The 20,074-nt window shown below is 41.6% G+C and overlaps 1 long non-coding RNA gene and 1 pseudogene across 1 annotated transcript in view; one reads left to right on the top strand and one right to left on the bottom strand.

The window, feature by feature from the left end:
* Window positions 1–1,854: 1,854 nt before the first annotated feature.
* Window positions 1,855–20,074, top strand: part of LOC129020630 (uncharacterized) — a 56,054-nt gene continuing 37,834 nt past the window's right edge. The window contains exons 1-2 of the long non-coding RNA XR_008495870.2: window positions 1,855–2,337; window positions 16,024–16,095. This is a non-coding gene — a long non-coding RNA (uncharacterized LOC129020630). The remainder of the gene's footprint in view (window positions 2,338–16,023; window positions 16,096–20,074) is intronic.
* LOC129020622 (large ribosomal subunit protein eL34-like) lies at window positions 17,325–17,854 on the bottom strand (annotated as a pseudogene).

Genomic DNA, 20,074 nt, shown 5'->3' with positions numbered 1-20,074 from the left:
GTGACTTGACTTTATGGGCAATGTCCACAGGGAGCATTGTGACATATCTCTGGACCCAGCACCTAGATGATGTGACTCCCTCCTGCCTGGGCCCTGCATATAGGAGAAATTATGATATATTGCTGAGTCTAGCACCTGGGTGATGTGACTCTTCTGCCTGAGCCCTGCTCACAGGGGGCATTTTGACATAACTTTGGGTTCATCACCTAGATGATGGGACTCTCTTCTTCTGCCTGTGCTTTGTCCACAGGAAAAGCTGGACCATATCACTGGGCTGAGCACCCAGGTAATGTGACTCTCTTTCCTGGGCCTTGCCCACAGAGACATTGTGACATTTCACTGAGGCGATGTGACTCTCTTGCCTGGGTCCTGCCCATAGAGGAAATTGTGACATATTCCTGGTCCAGCACCCACGGGATGTGATGATCCAGCCTCATCCCTGCTCCCAGATAACAGGGATGAGGATGACTCTTGTACCTGGACTCAGCTAATAGGAGAGATGGTAACTTTCATAGCTAAGATTAGGGCAACCAGGAAGGTCCTTAGTTTCTTAATTGTATAAAGATCACAAAGCATCACCACTCATGCATACTATATAAAGCACTTGAGTGGTACAGAGTATCATAACAAGGCTCAGCATACAGTTGAGATTGTGACTCTCATATGCACACCCAGGCCACAGTTATAACCGTCAATCTTTCACACGGACAGATCCTGTTGGTAAAATTCTAAGCTTGAATTGCGAACACAGTCCATAGTTGGAATTGTGATTATCATATGTGAATATGGCCACAGTTCCAATGGTGACTCATTTATGGACTCAGATCACAGGAATGGTGGTAACTCTCATACCTGGATCCAGCCAATAAGAGACATGTTCAATCTCATACCTGATTCTAGGGCAATGAGTAAGATCACGGATCCATACAAGCATGAAGGTCTCAGAGCAGATTGCGACTCTCAGGTGTATATTTTAAAGCCCTCAAGTTGTACAGTGTGTCATAATAGGGCCCAGCACACCGATGAGATTTTGACTGTTGTATGTACACCCAGGTGATGTAAGAATTGTCACCCTCCCACTTGAATACAGCACACTGTTGAAGTCCTAAATCTCATAGCTGGAGGCAGTCCAAATTTGGAATTGTGTCTCAGACAAGAATCCAGTCTACAAGTGAGATAATGACTCTCTGACCTCCATTTAGCACCCCTGTGAGGCTGTGAGTTCCCTACTGGGATATAGTCTGCTGGTGAGATTGAGGTCTCATGCACATGCCATCTACCGTTGAGTTTGTGACTCATATACGAGTACCCAACACACAGATGTTGAATCTCATACCTAGAGCTGGGACATATACAGGATTGTCAATCTCATCCCTGTACCTTCCCACAAATGTGATTATGACATATGCTTTTGCCCAGCCCCTTAGTAATTTGACTTTCCTGCCTGGGCCCAGCCCAAAACTGGAATTGTGACATATACCTGGGCCAAACACCTAAATGCTGTGACTTTCTTCTTTTGCCTGGGATCTGCAAACAGAAAAGATTGTGACATATTGCTAAGCCCAGCATTTAGATTTCTTCCTCCAGGGACATTCCTCCCTGGAATATGGGACATTGTGACATTCCTCCCTGTTCCTATAGGGACATTGTGACATATCTCTGGGAACATTAACTAGATTAAGGGACTCCCCTCTCATCCCTGGGTCATTCCCTCGGGGGGATTATGACATATCACTGAACCCAGAACCTAGGTGATTTTTTTCGCCTCTATTACCTGGACCCCATCCACAGTATGAATGGTAACATATTGCTGAGCCCAGCAACCAGATGATGTCACTTTCCTCTCCTGCCTGGAATCTGCTCAGCGAGGGAGAGTTACATGTCGCCGGGCCCAGCACCTAGGTAATGTGACTCTCCCCTCCTGTTTGGGCCCTCCCAACAGTGGGAAATGTGAGATGTCACTGGGCTCATCACCTAGGTGATGTAATGCCTCTCCCCTTTATTGACCCACCCACAGTGGGTATTGTGACATATTACCGTGTTCAACAGCTAAATGATGTGACTCTTTTCTCCTGAGTGAGCCCTGCTCACAGGCCTTGAACCCAGATGATTTAACTCTCCTATCTGATCAACAGCTAAATGATGTGACTCTTTTCTCCTGAGTGAGCCCTGCTCATAGGCCTTGAACCCAGATGATTTAACTCTCCTATCTGGGCTCTGCCTATGGAGAACACTGTGACATCTCTGCACCCATCATCTAGGTGATGTGACTCTCCTCTCCTGCCTGGTTCTGGCTCACAGAAGGGAATGTAACATATCTCTGGATCCAGCACCTAGGTAATCTGTCTCTATTTTTTTCTAGGCCCTGTTTTTTTGTGTGTGTGACATGTATTTGGATGTATCACCTAGATGATGTAACTCTCTTTTCATGCCTCGGCAATGCCCAAGGGGAGATTGTGACATGTTGCTGAGCCCAGGACCCAGGTGATGTTACTCTCCTGCCTGGACTTGCCCGCCTACAAAAGGCACTGTGACACATCTTTCTGCTCATCACCCAAGTAATGGGATTCTTTTTACCTGCCAGAGCCCTGTTCTCAGGGAAAATTGTGACATATTACTGTATCCAGCATGTAGGTGAGGTGACTCTTCTGCCTCTGTGTTGCCCATAGGAAGAATTGTGACATATCACTGAACCCAGAACCTATGTGATGTGACTTTTTTCCTGTGCCTTACATACAAAAAAATAGAAAATATCACTGGGCCCCAGACCTAGGTGAGTTGACTCTCCTCTACTACCTGGGCCTTGCCCAAAAGGGGCATCGTGACATATCTCTGGCCCCATCACCTGGGTAAAGTGGCTATCCTCTTCCGAATAGGTGCCGCCCACAGCTGTGATTGTTACAAAATGCTGGGCCCAGCACTCAAGTGGTTTGACTCTGCTGCGTAGGCCCTGCCCACAGAGGGCATTGTGATATATGTATGGGCCCATCAACTAAAAATATGACTTTCTACATTAGTCTGTTCTCATACTGTGAATAAAGTCATACTCAAGACTGGGTAATTTACAGAAGAAATAGGTTTAATGGACTCACAGTTCCACATGGCTGAAGAGGCCTCACAATCATGGTAAAAGACAAAGGAAGAACAAAAAGGCATCTTACATGGTGGCAGGCATAAGGGCCTGTGCGTGGGAACTCCCTTTATAAAACCATTAGATCCCACGAGACTTATTCACTACCCCAAGAACAGTATAAAACCACTTCCATAATTCAATTATATTTACGTGGCCTTGCTCTTAACATGTTGGGATTGCTAAAATTTAAGGTGAGATTTGGGTGGGGACACAGCCAAACCATATCAGTGTTTTCTCCTGCCTGGGCCCTGTCCATAGGGAAGATTTTGACATATCACTGAACCCAGCACCTTGGTGATATGACTCTCCTGGGCCCTGCCATAAAAGAGAATGGTGACATGTCACTGGGCTCAGTACCTAGGTGATGTGACTCTCCTGTCTGGACTCTGTCCTAAAAGAGAATTGTAAGATGTCAGAGACTAGCCCTTAGGTAATGCGATTTTCAGCTCCTACCAGGCCCTGTCTACAAGGGGCAAGGTGACATAGTGTGGGGACTATCTCTCAGGTGATGTGACTCTTCTGCATTGGCCTGGCCTAAAGGGGGATTTGTGACATATCTCTGGGCCTACCACTTAGGTGATGTGACCGTCCTCACCTGCTTGTGCTCTGCCCACAGGAAGATTTCCACGTATCTCTGGGCCCAGCACCTAGGTAATGGGACTGTTCTGCCTAAGCGCTGCTTACACAAGCCATTGTGATGTATTCCTAGGCCCAAGACACAATGACGTGACTTTTCACTTTTACTTGGACCCTACACAAAGGGGGCACTGTGATATATCATGGGGTTCATCACCTAGATGATGTAATTCTTCTTTTGCTTGGGCCTTGCCCACAAAATAAATAGTGACATATTACTAGGCATAGCACCTAGGTGATGTGATACAACTGCTCTGGCCTGTACCACAAAGGGCACTGTGACACATTGCTGAATTTAGTGCTCAGGAGATGTGACCCTGGGGCCAGAGCTGAGTCCACAGGTGGATTGTGACATATTCCTTGCCCAGAACCTAGGTGACATGACTCTTTCTTCCGTCATGGGCCCTGACTGCAGTGAGGATTTTGACATATTACTGGGCCCTACACACAAATGATGTTACTCTGCTGCCTGAGTTCTGTCAAAGGAGGGATTGTGACCTATCCAACAGGCCAGAACCTCTCCTTCCTGAGCCCTGTAAACAGAGTTAATTGTGAAATATTGCTTTGCACAGGACCCAGGTGATATGGTTCTCTAGGCTAGGCCCTGCCCACTGGAGGCATTGTGACATATTGCTGAGCTCAGCACTCAAGTAATGTGACTTTCTTGCCAGGGCCCTGAACACAGGGGGTTATTGAAATATTCCTAAACCAACATTCAAGCAATGTGACTCTCCTGTCTGGTCTTCCCACAGGTGGGATTGTGATATACCTAGGCCTAGTTCATGGGTGTGATGATGACTCTCATATGTGGACCCAACCAATAGAAAAGATTTTGACTCTCATGGCTAGAATTAGGGGAATAGGTAAGGTCTTCTGTTTCCTACTTGTGGTAATGTCACAGAAGATGATGACACTCATGCATATCCTATAACATCCTTGAGTGACACAGAGAGTTTCATAACAGGACCCAGCACACAGGTGAGATTGTGCATCCCATAGGCACGCCCAGCGGACAATTAGAATTGTCACTCTCACACATGGACAGAACCTACTGGTGAGGTCCTGAATCTCACATGTGGACATGGTCCACAGTTAGAGTTGTGACTGTCATATGTAAATTTAGCAATGTGTGAGATGATGACTCATTTCTGGATCAAGCTCACAGATGCAATGATGACTCTCAGATACTTGGATTTAGCCAATAGAAGAGGTGTTGATTCTTGTAGCTGGGCTTAGGGCAATGGGTAAGGTCCTGAGTCTTCTGCTTGCAGAAAGTTCTTAGAATATTACCACACTCATGCATATAATATAAAGCCCTTACATTTCACCAAGAGTTTCATATTAGGGCCCAGTACAAAGTTGAGATTGTGACTCTTCTATGCACACCCAGCTGACAGGACTATCATCCTCACACATGGACAGAGCCCACTGCTGAGGTTCTGAGTCTCACTTGTGGATATAGCTCACAGTTTGTATTGTGACTTTTATATGTGGATCTTACCACAGGTGGATGTCTTATTTCTGGTCTCAGTTCACAGACACCGTGATGACTCTCATACCTGGACCCAGCAAAGAGGAGAAATGTTGAATCTTGTATTAGGATGTGTGTGTGTGTGTGTGTGTGTGCGCGCGCACGTGTGTGTGTGTGTTTTAGTTCCTTGAGCTTTGGAAATTGATCCTACAGTATCTTATACAGATGCAAATGTATCAGGCTTGTTTTTCTTTTTGCAAAGCTATATATATATTCCTCCTGTTTATTAAAATATTGTCATCAGTGTTATGTAGATATATTTGTAGATCTCAGAACAGAAAATAATATTGTAAATATTACAGCTTAATAAATGTTTATGGTATATAAATAAAAAATATAAATTATACATATTTAGAAGGTAGTTATTTACAATTGCTTAGAGCTCACCTGGTCAGCCAAGGCCTGCCTTCTTCAAGACCGTGCTGAAATTGCACCTGCTTGGTTACAGTATCTCCTGGGGTGAAATTACCCTCACTGAGAATGGTCAAAATAAGAAAAAAATTTTTGGCAGATAAATCTTATGTGTAAAGAAACAGAGATGGGGAAAATAAATGTTCAGAAAAGCATAAATAAATCAATTTTACCCCAGTTATTTTTTATTATTTATTTATTTATTTGAGACAGTTTCACTCTTGTTGCCGAGGCTGGAATGCAATGGCGCAATCTCGGCTCACTGCAACCTCTGCCTCCTGGGTTCAAGCAATTCTCCTGTCTCAGTCTCCCGAGTAGCTGGGATTACAGGCATGCACCACCACACCCAGCTAATGTTGTATTTTTAGTAGAGCCCATGTTGGTCAGGCTGGTCTCGAACTCCTGACCTCAGGTGATCCGCCTGCCTCGGCCTCCCAAAGTGCTGAGATTACAGGCATGAGCCACCGAGCCTGACCTACCCCCGTTATTTTTAAGAAAATAAATGCTTCAAGCTGGGTGTGATAGCTCATGCCTGTAATCTCAGCACTTTTGGAGGCCAAGGCAGCGGATCACCAGGTCAGGAGTTTGAGACCAAACTAAATATACAAAAAATTAGCCAAGCATGGTGGCGGGTGCCTGTAATCCCAGCTACTCGGGAGGCTGAAGCAGGAGAATTGGTTGAACCAGGGAGGCAGAGGTTGCAGTGAGCCGAGATCACGCCACTGCACTCCAGCCTGGGTGACAGAGCAAGACTCTGTCTCAAAAAAAAAGAAAAAAGAAAATGCTTCAAAGTCAAATAAAATTCATTTAATTAAAAATTGCAAATATTATGGTGAATGAAATTAAAGGCCTTTGACTTCACAAAGTTTACACTGTAGGGTTTAGAAAATAAAGACAATTAGATAATATATAGTCCATCCTGTAGTGCTGGTAGTATAAGTTGGTACTACATTCTGGAAGAGGGCTTGCCAATGCCTACACAAGCTGAAGATATAAATATATTTTAATTATATTTGTGGTAAAATATCTACATAATTGCAGAAATTTATCTTTAAAAATGCACACAAGCGGGCACGGTGGGTCATGCTTGTAATGCCAGCACTTTGGGAGGCCGAGGTGGCAGATCACCTGAGATAGGGAAGTCGAGACCAGCCTGACCAATATGGAGAAACCCTGTATCTACTAAAAATACAAAATTAGCCGGGCGTGGTGGCGCATGCCTGTAATCCCAGCTACTTGGGAGGCTGAGGCAGGAGAATTGCTTGAACCCAGGAGGTGGAGGTTGGAGTGAGCCGAGATCGTGCCACTGCACTCCAGCCTGGGCGACAAGAGCTAAACTCCATCTCAAAAAAAAAAAAAAAAAAAAAAAAAAAAAAATGCACAAGATGGTCTATAGACACACTGAAAAATCTGGAAAATTAACAAAATGTTCACAAACAGTTGAATAAATAAATTGTAGTGTATTTATATGATGTCACATTGTAGATCAATAAATATGCAAACCACAGACAGCAACAGAGATCAATCTCACAATGTTGAACAAAAGAAGCTGGCCAAAAATGAGAACTTATTGCATTAATCTATTTATTTAAAGTCCAAAAACAGACAAATATTATTTATTGTATAAAAAGCCAGGATATAAGTTTCTCTTGGCAGAACAGTGATTGAAAAGGAGAATAGCTGGGCTCGGTGGCTCACGCCTGTAATCCCACCACTTTGGGAGGCCGAGGCGGGCGGATCACGAGGTCAGGAGTTCGAGACCAGCCTGACCAACATGGTGAAACCCCGTCTATACTAAAAATACAAAAACTAGCCAGGTGTGGTGGTGTGCACCTGTAATCCCAGCTACTCAGGAGGCTGAGGCAGGAGAATTGCTTGAGCCCCGGAGGTAGAGGTCACAGTGCGCCGAGATCGCACCACTGCACTCCAGCCTGGGCAACAGAGCGAGACTTCGTCTTAAAAAAAAAAAAAAAAAGGAGAATAAAGGACGGGGAATGTCTCGGTTGTTCACACTCTTCCACTGCTGGGTGCTGGGTTCATGGTATATGTATTTTGTAAACATTTATCAAACTGTTCTTTTATAATACATGTGCTTTTTAGGTGTGTAAAATTAAAAACAACATTTTTTCTTTTTTTTTTTTTGAGACGGAGTCTCGCTCTGTCACCAGGCGGGATAGCAGTGGCGCAATCTCGGCTCACTGAAACCTCCACCTCCCAGGTTCAAGTGATTCTCCTGCTTCAGCCTCCTGAGTAGCTGGGACTATAGGCACCTGCCACCACACCCAGCTAATTTTTTGTATTTTTTTTTTTTTTTTAGTAGAGACAGGGTTTCACCATGTTGGCCAGGATGGTCTCGATCTCTTGATCTCGTGATCCACCCGCCTTGGCCTCCCCAAAGTGCTGGGATTACAGGTGTGAGCCACTGTGCCCGGCCTATTTTTATATTTTTCTTTTTTATTTTTTCCTTAATCAGTTTTTGTCACATACTTTTCTGGAAAAAGTAGTTTTATCTAAATTTTCAAATTTAATAACATAAAATTCTTTAAAATATTATCTTATGTTTAAGTCTTGAATGTATCTATAAATATTCTCTCGTCTTTTGTAATGTTTTTATTGTTCTTAATATAACTTTACCTACTTTATTATTACATTCAAAGAACAACACGGATTTCACTGCCACGTTATTATCTCCAAGTAACAGAGGAATCAGAGAGGTTAACATACTTGCCCAAGGTTACACAGGTAGTCTGAGCCTGCTCTTCTAACCATTGAAGACACTGGTCTAACCCAGGAAACATACATACAATACTACTTCTAAAGGTACATAAAATCACTATTGCTATGCAAAGCAACATGGAAAAATAGGAAAATATACATATAAATTAAAAAGCAAGGCACAGATGAAAACTTATGCTAGCATATATATATATACATATACACACACACACACAAACAGGCAACACTAAAACGTATATTGTTCATAAAATCGCATAAAGTGAAAAACACAAAATTCAGATAGTGGTCACTTTGGGGTAGTAGGCTTATAGAAGACTTTAGGCGGGGCGCGGTGGCTCACGCCTGTAATCCCAGCACTTTGGGAGGCCCAGGTGGGTGGATCACGAGGTCAGGAGATCCGAGACCATCCTGGCTAACACGGTGAAACCCCGTCTCTACTAAAAATACAAAAAATTAGCCGGGTGAGGCGGCGGGCGCCTGTAGTCCCAGCTACTCGGGAGGCTGAGGCAGGAGAATTGCGTGAACCCCGGAGGGCGGAGCCTGCAGTGAGCCGAGATCGCGCCACTGCACTCCAACCTGGGCGACAGCGAGACCTTGTCTCAAAAAAAAAAAAAAAAAAAAGAAGACTTTAGAGGTATGTACTTTACGAGAGTGTGTGAGGATTTTATGAAGCCAGACTGAAAGTTTCCTGAGAGAAGAGATCAACACTTTCTTTTTTTGTTGTTGTTTTTTTGAGTCCCGCTCTGTTGCCCAGGCTTGAGTGCGGTGGCAAGATCTTGGCTCACCACAACAACCTCCGCCTCCCAAGTTCAAGTGATTCTCTTTACTCAGCCTCCTGAGTAGCCAGGACTACAGGCGCGTGCCACCATGCCAGGCAAATTTCTGTATTTTTAGTAGAGACGGGGTTTCACTATGTTGGCCAGGCTGGTCTCGAACTTCTGACCTCGTGATCCGCCCACCTCGGCCTCCCAAAGTGCTGGGATTACAGGCATGAGCCACCACGCCAGGCCAATACTTTCTTTTCTTAATTTTATCTCCCAAGGCTAGCAAAAAGTATAGCACAACGTGTATGCTCAACGCACATTTATCGGTTAAATGAATGAATACATGCCCTTTGTAAACTGTCAAGCCCTATGCAAATCAAGAATTTATTATTACTTACTACAGTTTAGTTAACAGACTCAAATAAAAGGTAATCAACGTTAAGATTCAGAAAGCACCACTGAAAAATTAATGTTACCCCAGCATTCTTAGACAAAATAAAGTAAAATTTAGTTTCTAAATTTGTGACCATTATGATTACATTTAAATTTCTATGTCAGGATGGAACATAAAATCTTCCGTCAGGCGAGCATAATATGAGAGAAAAAGATTAAAAAAAAGAAAAGAAAAAGGAAAAAGAATGAAAACTTGGTTGGGTTAGATCTGCAAGTTCTATTCCATACTTTTTTTTTTTTTTTTTTGAAATACACTCCTGGTGTATTTTTTTTTTCCTACACTCCTGATGCAGAGGGAGGCTGTGGAGCCTGGGTCCTTCTGTCCTCCCAGTGGTGGCAGTAGCTGATCTCTGCTCAGGCCTGAGAAGCGCTAACCTGCGCTGGGCCTAAGGCTGCCCGGCCCAGCCCCTCCTCACTCCCCTGGACTCTTCACAGTGTCTCCGGGCCCCAGCGCCGTCCTGAGCTTCCCTCTGATGGAAGCCGAGGTGGCAGCAGGAATCTGGTAGGGGGAACTGGCCCCGCAGGCCGAGAGGCCTCGTCCAGGAAATGCTCTAGTTGGCCTCGGCTTTCTGCGCACGGAGCTGAGCCTCGACGCAAGGTTGCAGCTAAGGCGTTCCTGGGCTGGGCGACCCCGGGCGTGGGCGCTCCGGCTGCTACTGCGGTTCCTGCAGTGCTCTGCTGGGCCGCGGCTGGAACCAGCGCCGGTCAGAGGCGCAGGAGCAGCCCTCCAGGCGGGATGAGGCGATAGCCATGCATGGTTCCTGAAAAACAGGCCCTGCTGACAAATCTCAGACGCCAAGAACAGAAGAACCGGGAGAAACTGCCTAGAGCTTGAGCCAAATGGACGGACTGTTGGAGCGGCTGAAGGTGAAGCTGCCCGAACTCCTCAAAGTGGAGCAGCAAAGCAACCACCAGAGATGGACAAGAAAAATCAAAGTCAAAGAAAATTAGTAGAAATCAAAGGCAGATGCTAAAGCAGTGCGAAACCGTTCACGCCACCATGGAAACGGAGTTGATGAAGGAGTCTGATGAAGTTGTCTGTCTGAGCATATCTTGGACTTTGTATATTAAATGTAACATAAAACAAAAACCCTTCATTTTGTTTTAGAAAGTCTAAGATTGGCATACACAAACAAACTTTACAAATTACTGTAGGGTTCAGCAAACTATATATATAATATGAAACTCAATTCTCTATTTTCAATGTCTAAATCTTTTTGTAGAAAAGATCGGTTTCTTTAAAAATGTCTCCACAAATTCAGGCTTATTTTATAAAACGGCAAAATAGTAAACAAATGGGTGGTTTGGCATACTATATGAATACCGGCACTCAAAACACAGAATACTTTAATCAAAATTATTTAGAAAGTAGATTTAAATAATTTGATTTTCACTACAGTGATACACATTCACAAACATTTAAAAAATCAAATCTGGCCTGGTGCGGTGGCTCACGCCTGTAATCCCAGCACTTTGGGAGGCTGAGGCAGGTGGATCACGAGGTCAGGAGTTCAAGACCAGCCTGGCCAACATGGTGAAACCTTGTCTCTACTAAAAATACAAAAAATTAGCTGGGCGTGGTTGCAGGCGCCTGTAATCCCAGCTACTCAGGAGGCTGAGGCAGGAGAATCACTTGAAGCCGGGAGGCGGAGGTTACAGTGAGCAGAGACTGCGCCACTGCACTTCAGCCTGGCCAACAGAATGAGAATCCCCCTCAAAAAAAAAAAAAAAAAATCTGCGAGTATTAGGTTTGACTTAGTGTTGAGATATATATATATATATGATCAAAAATCTGTTAAAAATAAATATTTTTCACCACTAATTTGGTGTCTTTAAATACCCAGATGTCTTGTTTTAATCAGATTAAGTCTAGAGAAAGTTGACTAATTTTATTTAATTTTTTGTACACTGTGTTTAAAATGTTCTAGTTTAACCTAATATCAATTAATGATGAGTAAACCATTTTTTTTTCCAAATCCCAGGCCTATTAAATTCCTGAAGATGTTTTTAATTTAAAAATTTTGGGGTGAGTGTGGTGGCTCACATCCGTAATCCCAGCACTTTGGGAGGCCGAGGCAGGCAGATCACTTGAGGTCAGGAGTTTGAGACCAGCCTGGCCAACATGGTGAAACCCTGTCTCTACTAAAAATACAAAAATTAGGTGGCCATGGTGGCATGCGCCTATAGTCCCAGCTACTCAGGAGTCTGAGGAACAAGAATTGCTTGAACTCAGGTGGTGGAGATTGCAGTGAGCTGAGATTGTACCACTGCACTCCAGCCTGGGTGACAGAGCGAGACACTGTCTCAAAAAAAAAAGTGTTTCAATATTGTTTAAAGGGACGTAGGTCTACTCTAATCTGCTCAATCTGTTAATCAGTGTCAGGAACCAGATTCCAAATTAGTTTCAGGGTGCTTGTATGACTTTTCTTTGCATAGTCTTTGAATTAAATTTCCATTAATAAGGACAGATTTCAGTACATTTAACCAGTTGCTTTTAGTACCTCCAAAGGTAGTATACAAAGAATTATCATGTTACTGTCTAAGAAAACAGATTCTACTGTTACCTAAGAAATCAACTGGAAGGCATTTGTATAACCTTGCACCACATAAAAAAAATGCAATGTAGTACTAATAAATGCAGACTACATCACATAAAAAATGGTAATCAAGAATGTCACTTTCAATATTTAAGTATTTGAAATTTTGGTAAAAAGTGTGGTAAAGTATAGCTTTTGGTACGCTTTGTGTAGGTTAACATCAGCATAAAGTAGGAAAAAAATCTTTAAAAATGAAAACCAACACCAAAAAACTAACATCCACTAGTGCATACATATTGATCTTTGTTTCGAAAAAGTCTGAAGCAGAACATTTGGTGAACTTCATGCAGTTATTTTCACCACATTGGAATACTGATCAAATCATTTATATTTAATTTGAGTAAAACATGTTCACATCTTAAAAACACTGCTTTGTGGCCGGGCGTGGTGGCTCACGCCTGTAATCCCAGCACTTTGGGAGGCTGAGGCCGGCAGATCACGAGGTCAGGAGTTCAAGACCAGCCTGGCCAACATAGTGAAACCCGTCTCTACTAAAAATGTAAAAATTAGTCAGGCGTGGTGGCATGAGCCTGTAGTCCAGGCTACTCGGGAGGCTGAGTCAGGAGACTCACTTGAACCCAGGAGGCGGAGGTTGCAGTGAGCCAAGATCATGACACTGCACTCCAGCCTGTGCGACAGAGTGAGACTCCATATTAAAAAAAAAAATACTGCTTTGTACTATGAATAATAAATGTAAAGTCTATTTATTTATTTATTTATTGACGGAATCTTGCTCTGTTGCCCAGGCTGGAGTGCAGTGGCGGCAATCTTGGCTCACTGAAATCTCCGCCTCCCAGATTCAAGCAATTCCCCTGCCTCGGCCTCCCAAGCAGCTGGGACTACAGGCGCGCACCACCACACCTGGCTAATTTTTGTATTTTTAGTAGAGACAGGGTTTCACCATATTGGTCAGGCTGGTGTCAAACTCCTGACCTCCTGATCCACCCGCCTCGGTCTCCCAAAGTGCTGGGATTACAGGTGTGAGCCACCGTGCCCGGCCGTAAAGTCTTTATACTCAAGAGAATCCTGATTCTCAACTCAACATATATGAGCAACCCATTCCTCTGGTTTCCTTAAATGGAACCCTCATTAAGGCTCAAATATGGAGTGAAAGGGACTCAATAACAGCATGTGAAGCAAAAAGGATGGGTTAGGATGGTCAGCTCTAAGGCTCAGGGATTGCCTGGGGGACCCCAATATAATGTTGTAACCATGAAGCTTACTGGGTACAAGTAAACATTAAGAGCTGAAAACACTGTGGCTTGAAATTGGTGAGATAGAATCTCTGAAATCATAAACAGTTGCGCCAAAAAGATTGAGCCAGAATGACAAGTATCTAAGGATTACTAAGGGGGAATGTTTACAAGCACATAAGTTTTTGTTCCAAATCTTATTACAGTAGCAATACGCTTTTCTGTAATGTCAGCTTCCCCAGGCTACAGATGCTATAGACAAGCTACAAGTGCCTAATATGTTGTTTGCAGTCAGTTTCTAAATTTAGAAAACTTGCAATAATTTTATGAATTTCATTGAACTCTGTTTCATGTATAAATCTCACTGAAAGGCATTATTCAGTAGCTATTTCCCTGAGTATTTGGGGGGATTTTCTATTGCTTGATTCCAAACCAACCTTATTTGAATCCTAGTCATTTCTAAAGCCCCAGATGTAATAACAGAAGGATAGCAGAAATTATGCCAAGTTACCCCAAACAGTTCACGTCTAATATATTTGGTTCCCCAAATGAACCAGACACCACACAAGCTAAACAGCAGTGGGTCTGAAATTCAACCTAAATTCAACAGTAACAGTCAAAATCCTATGCAAAAATTAGCACAGTCACAATGTAGAAACCCCTTAGTCTTTTATTCCAGAGAAAATAAAAAATTCTTATTTTGGCATTTTCTAGAAAGGATAAATACATTAAACATGACAAAATATACCAACTCACATAATCTTTGCAATATGAATATTCTTAAATATTTACTATAATATTTACACAAGACTTTCAGTGAAAAATACTTATAGCTACCATGTGTTAAAACAGCCCTGAGGGAGATAGTATTTTTTATTAATAATGAAGACTGAAGCTTCAGAAATGTAAAATAACTTTTCCTGGGCACACAGCTAATTACCCAAATCAAACTCAAATACGTTTGATTTTAAAATTTTGATTTTCCTACTGTTGACAATGTTGACATAATAGCTAAATCTTAGTCTCAGAATCAGTAGTTGGGAATAAATCAGTACAAGTACTATTGAGGCAGGATGGGTATTCAAGAAAGTAACTACTACAGTATACCACGCTGGCATACTGATAATGTCCTCGGGATGCAGCAACCACGGTGAACGCATGACGACTGCATATTGTCAACCCAGTAAGCCCCAGCATTTGCATCGTATTTCAACTCATTCAAGCAAAGCTCTCTCATGTAGGGAAATACCCTTGTAGAGAGCATGCACATTTTGATTTTACCTGTCCTTAAAGTGATCTTTTACTCATTATTACTATTATAAATAGTAAAAAACACACCGTGGTTGAGATTTAAGATGCTAATGATACGTGACATATAAACAAGCATGTACAGCCACTGTGTATGTGCACCAAGAGGACCACCCAGAACACGCTTACCAGTAACACCTCTTCCCACTTCCTTATGAATAATTATGTAAGATTCCCATAAATGGAGTGTTCCTAGTTCGAGTCTTTGCATCTCATTCCTGTAAGCTGCCCGCCCTGAATCCCTTCTCGCTCAGGGTGTACTGGGTATTCTTCATCTAACTTTTAAAATAGTCTTTCTCCTTTGCAATAAATTATGCTGCATCTTCTTTGTGGTTTGTCTTGTTTAAATTTTTTTAAACTAAGACAAGAGCCGAGGACTCACCACAGCTATCAACACTATCATGCTTTGTTTTGTATTCTTTGTTATCAATATTTTCTTCTCTGATATGTCAGTATTCACATTTTAAACAGTCAAAACTGCTAAATTGAAACTTTAATCACAAAATGATTTGTCATAAAAGCACGCATATTTCTCAAGTTCCAACTCTGATAAAAAATTTTTAAAAATTTGACACATAGTCAAATACATTTATCAATTTTAATATTTTAATAATTTGAATTCAATTTCAAAATGACTTATATTCAAGTTTATTATTGTATTCATTTTTGGTGAAATTTGGCTTTCCAAATGAAGGTAAAACTAAAGCATGTTTTCAAGTTTCATGAAACTTAAGCTTACTGGCATCAAATGCTCTGTAGTAAAATAAACAAATGAAACCTCATCTTTTATCAAGAATATTTAAATAGTTTCATGTCTGAGCAGTTAAACGTCAAGGACATAACTCTGGATGATATTGACTGCATATTTAAATTGATAAATTAGAAAATGATCATCAGAGCCTGGTAAGTGATGGATACAGCAACACACTACCTGAAAAAAGCATTAAGGGCATGTTTGGCAAAAAGAAGGTTGCATAGGACCTGCACTGTATTCCTCATGTGAAGTGTGCTCTCTAACTTTAGTCTTTATTGTAAACTTTATGACCACCACATACTCACGTACAAAGAATAAAAAAAAACCTTTCTTTCTTGAAAGTCAGTGATTTACATTTTACTCTATTAAATCTGTTCCACATTGCTGTAATAAGGCTGTTGAAGTGAACCCTCTTTCCCCAGAAGGTCACCTGTGTGAATGTGAATGAACTGACACTGGCGAGGACCAGCTCAGCACACTCACTTGAACTTTCACTCTGCTTTTCAGGGAGTGGAAATGCCCTTGAAGAATAAAAATAAAGTGACTGCTGATTAAGCAGAGAGTTTCACATGAAAAAAGGTTGGTCAACTGTTTGAAAATTACATTGCATGAATCACAACTTTTAAAATGTAAAATGCAAAACATAAATACTGTACAACTAAATAGGATAGAAATGACAGAGTTGGCCACAAAGGACAGAAAAGCTGTGTTATAGCAATATAAAAAAAGTATCTACTGTCAGAGGAAGGTAACAAAGTATTTGAAAGATGTTTTCTAAGAGTCTAAAATTATTTTTAGTTTGTATAAAAAATGTTTAAGCACTTTTAATTTTCAAAAAAATTTAAGTGCATTCTATGTCTGGATTTTCCGAATAATTTAAATAGAATAGAGTAAAATTATACTTATCAAAGGGTAAACTTTTCTAGTAATAGAGCAGTTTGATTTTCACACCAAAAGAGTAACATTTTACAAAATTTTATGCCAAACAGTTTAATCAGAAACATCTTTCTCACAACTGGGAGAGATGACACAAAGATACAGCCTTCATGTTGGGTGAGAGAGGAAATGATTACCAGGGGCTAGACAATTGTTGTTTCACTAATCAATGTTTATTTTTATTGCTATTTTGTCTCAAATTATGTTAATAATGAAGTAATAACCTTGATCCAAGAAATTTTTTTTTTTTTTTTTTTTTTTTGAGATGGAGTCTCACTCTGTCACCCAGGCTGGAGTGCAGTGGCGCAATCTCAGCTCACTGCAACCTCCGCCTCCCGGGTTCAAGCGATTCTCCTGCCTCAGCCTCCCTAGTAACTGGGACTACAGGCGCGTGCTATCACACTTGGCTAATTTTTTGTATTTTTAGTAGAGACATGGTTGCACCATGTTGGCCGGGATGGTCTCTATCTCCTGACCTTGTTATCCGCCCGCCTCGGCCTCCCAAAGTGCTGGGATTACAGGCGTGAGCCACAGTGCCTGGCCCCAAGAGCTTTTTAAAAAATTTATTTTTAAAATTAGCCAAAATATTATCAAAGAAGGCAGAAAAACGAAGACATTTAAAGGTCAAAATTTGTATTTTAAATTAAAATACTTTTAGAAAGAAAAAAAGATATGAAAACAAATGAAGGAGAAGGAAGGAAGGAAGTTACTCACAATAGCTAAGATAGAGAATCAACCTAAGTGTCAACAGGTGAATGGATGAAGAAAATTTTGTGTATTTACACAATGGAATGCTATTCAGCCCTTAAAAATAAAGAAATCTTGTTATCTGCAACAATATTGATGAACCTGTAGGACATTAGCCTAAGTAAAAAGAGCCAGCACAAAGAAAAAAGAAAACAAAAACATACCACATGATCTCGTTTTTTTTCCTCAAAAAATTTCACTTTTATTTAGCTGCAAAGCTAAATAAAATGAGTGAGAAGACTCTGCTTGTGCCTTCAACACTTTCACAATGATTTTCTGTTCCTTGATAAGGAAAGCGTGCTTGATCCTGCCACGAACACATTTAGCACACATGGAGCCACCATAGGCCCTGCTGACATGTTTCTTTGTTTTGGACAATTTCATAAGAACTTTAGGTCTTACAGCACGAACCCCTCGAAGTCTGCCTGGGCACATGCCACAAGCAGATTTTGGTGCTTTCCCAACCTTCTTGGTATAAAGGTATTCTATTACCAGGGGTTCGGGACAGCCTACTTTTGTCAGAGGCTATATTGTAGGAAAGCCTACATTGGTATGTCAAACACTGGACCATTCTGAGTGCGTGCAGACAACGTCTCGGAAAAGCCACATGATCTCATTTCTAGGTAGAGTAGAAAAAAATCCTAACTCAGCCAGGTGTGGTGGCTCACCTGTAATCCCAGCAATTTGGGAGGCTGAGGCAGGTGGATCGCCTGAGATCAAGAGTTTGAGAACAGCCTGGCCAACGTGGTGAAACCCCGTTTCTACTAAAAATACAAAAATTAGCTGGGTGGGGTGGTGGGCGCCTGTAATCCCAGCTACTTGGGAGACTGAGGCAGAAGAATCGCTTGAACCCGGGAGGTAGAGGTTGCAGTAAGCCAAGATTGCGCTACTGCACTCCAGCCTGGCCAACAGAGTGAGACTCCGTCTCAAAAAAAAAAAAAAAAAAGGCACAGTGGCTCAAGCCTGTAATCCCAGCACTTTGGGAGGCTGAGTGAGTGCATCACCTGACGCTGGGAGTTCAAGACCAGCCTGACCAACATGGAGAAACCCCGTCTCTACTAAAAATACAAAATTAGCCGGGTGTGGTGGCACATGACTGTAATTTCAGCTACTCGGGAGGCTGAGGCAGGAGAATCGCTTGAACCCAGGAGGCAGAAGTTGCCATGAGCTGAGATCGCCCCATTGTACTCCAGCCTGGGTGACAAGAATGAAACTCTTTCTCAAAAAAAAAAAAAAAAAAAAAAAAAGGCTGGGGGTGGAGATATTGGTCAAAGGTAATAGGTCTTTCCTATATCTCTTACCTTAATAAATAAGTTATTCTTTTCTCAGTTTTGATTCACCAGGGAATTGTGTCATATCCTGAAGCATCAAAACTGGACTGAAAGCAATGCAAGTTGTATACTAAAATTTCAGAGGCTTAGCAAAATAATTTATTTTATGGTCACATAACCATTTTTTTTTCTCATTAAGAGGACTTCTATATGATCTTTCAGGGATCATATCTTCTTTCATCTTTCTGCATCCTTCTCTTTCTTCAGCCAATGGATGAAAAAACAGATGCAGAGAAGACACATTTGGTTCTTACTTACACTTCACTTCCACTCACTATTAGTCAGTGTGGACAGAGCTGAGAATAGCAGTTTCCTGGCAGGACAGCCACTTCTCAGCAATAAACAACACGCTGAAAGAAAAGTATATATCTTTCATCAAAAGCTAATGGATTTTTAAGCAAAATAAACATATGCATCAATAATAAAATGCTTGTGGTAAAATAAAGATGAATTTTGTTGATTTCTATTGAGTTCTGGTAATATTTGGACCAAAAGCTAGCAAATATACAGCAAAAAAAGGAATATTATTTGAAATAAGAATATTGTGAATCAAGTTATCCTGTCAATAGAAGTAAAAATATTACGGCTTCATACTAATAATTTCATCTGTAGCTGTACAACATCAAATGCTTTTTATTAAAAACTGTATTTAATATAAATATTCCATTTATATCACCCTCGTTCACTATTTCAATGCTGTCTCCACTTTATATCAGTGGAAACAGGCCAGCCTGCTCAAGGAGAGCATGTGGTGCCATTGCTGTTAATGACGATGATGAAGAGCACTTGTTTGGGTGGTGCTCTCATGCCAAACACTGTTATTTGACTCAAAGTACTGGTTTTCTATTTTTCTCTAAATTTAGGAATAAAATAAAATTCTTAGCTAAAAAGACTCTATCTCATTGAAATATGTTTTATGAAATTTGATTGACATTTAAGTGCCGCTGATTTACCTGGAATATTGAAATTTTTATGAATCCAGATTGAGTACTATAAACAATGTTTCACTAAAAGCCTTTGTGAGGCAGAGTAGGATTCTTTTTTTTTGAGACGGAGTCTCACTCTGTTGCCAGGCTGGAGTGAAGTGGCGCGATCTCAGCTCATTGCAACTTCTGCCTCCCGGGTTCAAGTGATTCTCTTGCCTCAGCTTCCCAAGTAGCTGGGACTACAGGCACGCGTCACCATGCCCAGCTCATTTTTGGATTTTTAGTAGAGACGGGGTTTCAACTTGTTGTCTAGTATGGTCTCCATACTTGACCTTGTGATCCACCCACCTAGGACTCCCAAAGTGCTAGCATTACAGGTATGAGCCACCACACCAGACCGATTCATAAAATTTTTATAATATGAAAGAAATTTGTTAATCATGTTCCCGGTAATAACACTGAATACAGCATTCTCAGTTCCTAGTATTCACGGAGTCACTCGGGAAACTGTATCTCTGTAAAGGGGCAGAAGAAGGTGCTGAGTGGAGGGCCATCACATTGCCCATAAATGCTTTCCACACGCACCTATTAGGATCTTGATTTAATTGGGCTGTCGTT

This window comes from Pongo pygmaeus, chromosome 20, assembly GCF_028885625.2.
Source record: "Pongo pygmaeus isolate AG05252 chromosome 20, NHGRI_mPonPyg2-v2.0_pri, whole genome shotgun sequence".
NCBI classification, from domain to species: Eukaryota; Metazoa; Chordata; class Mammalia; order Primates; family Hominidae; genus Pongo; species Pongo pygmaeus.
This window is presented reverse-complemented; position numbering and strand designations above follow the sequence as displayed.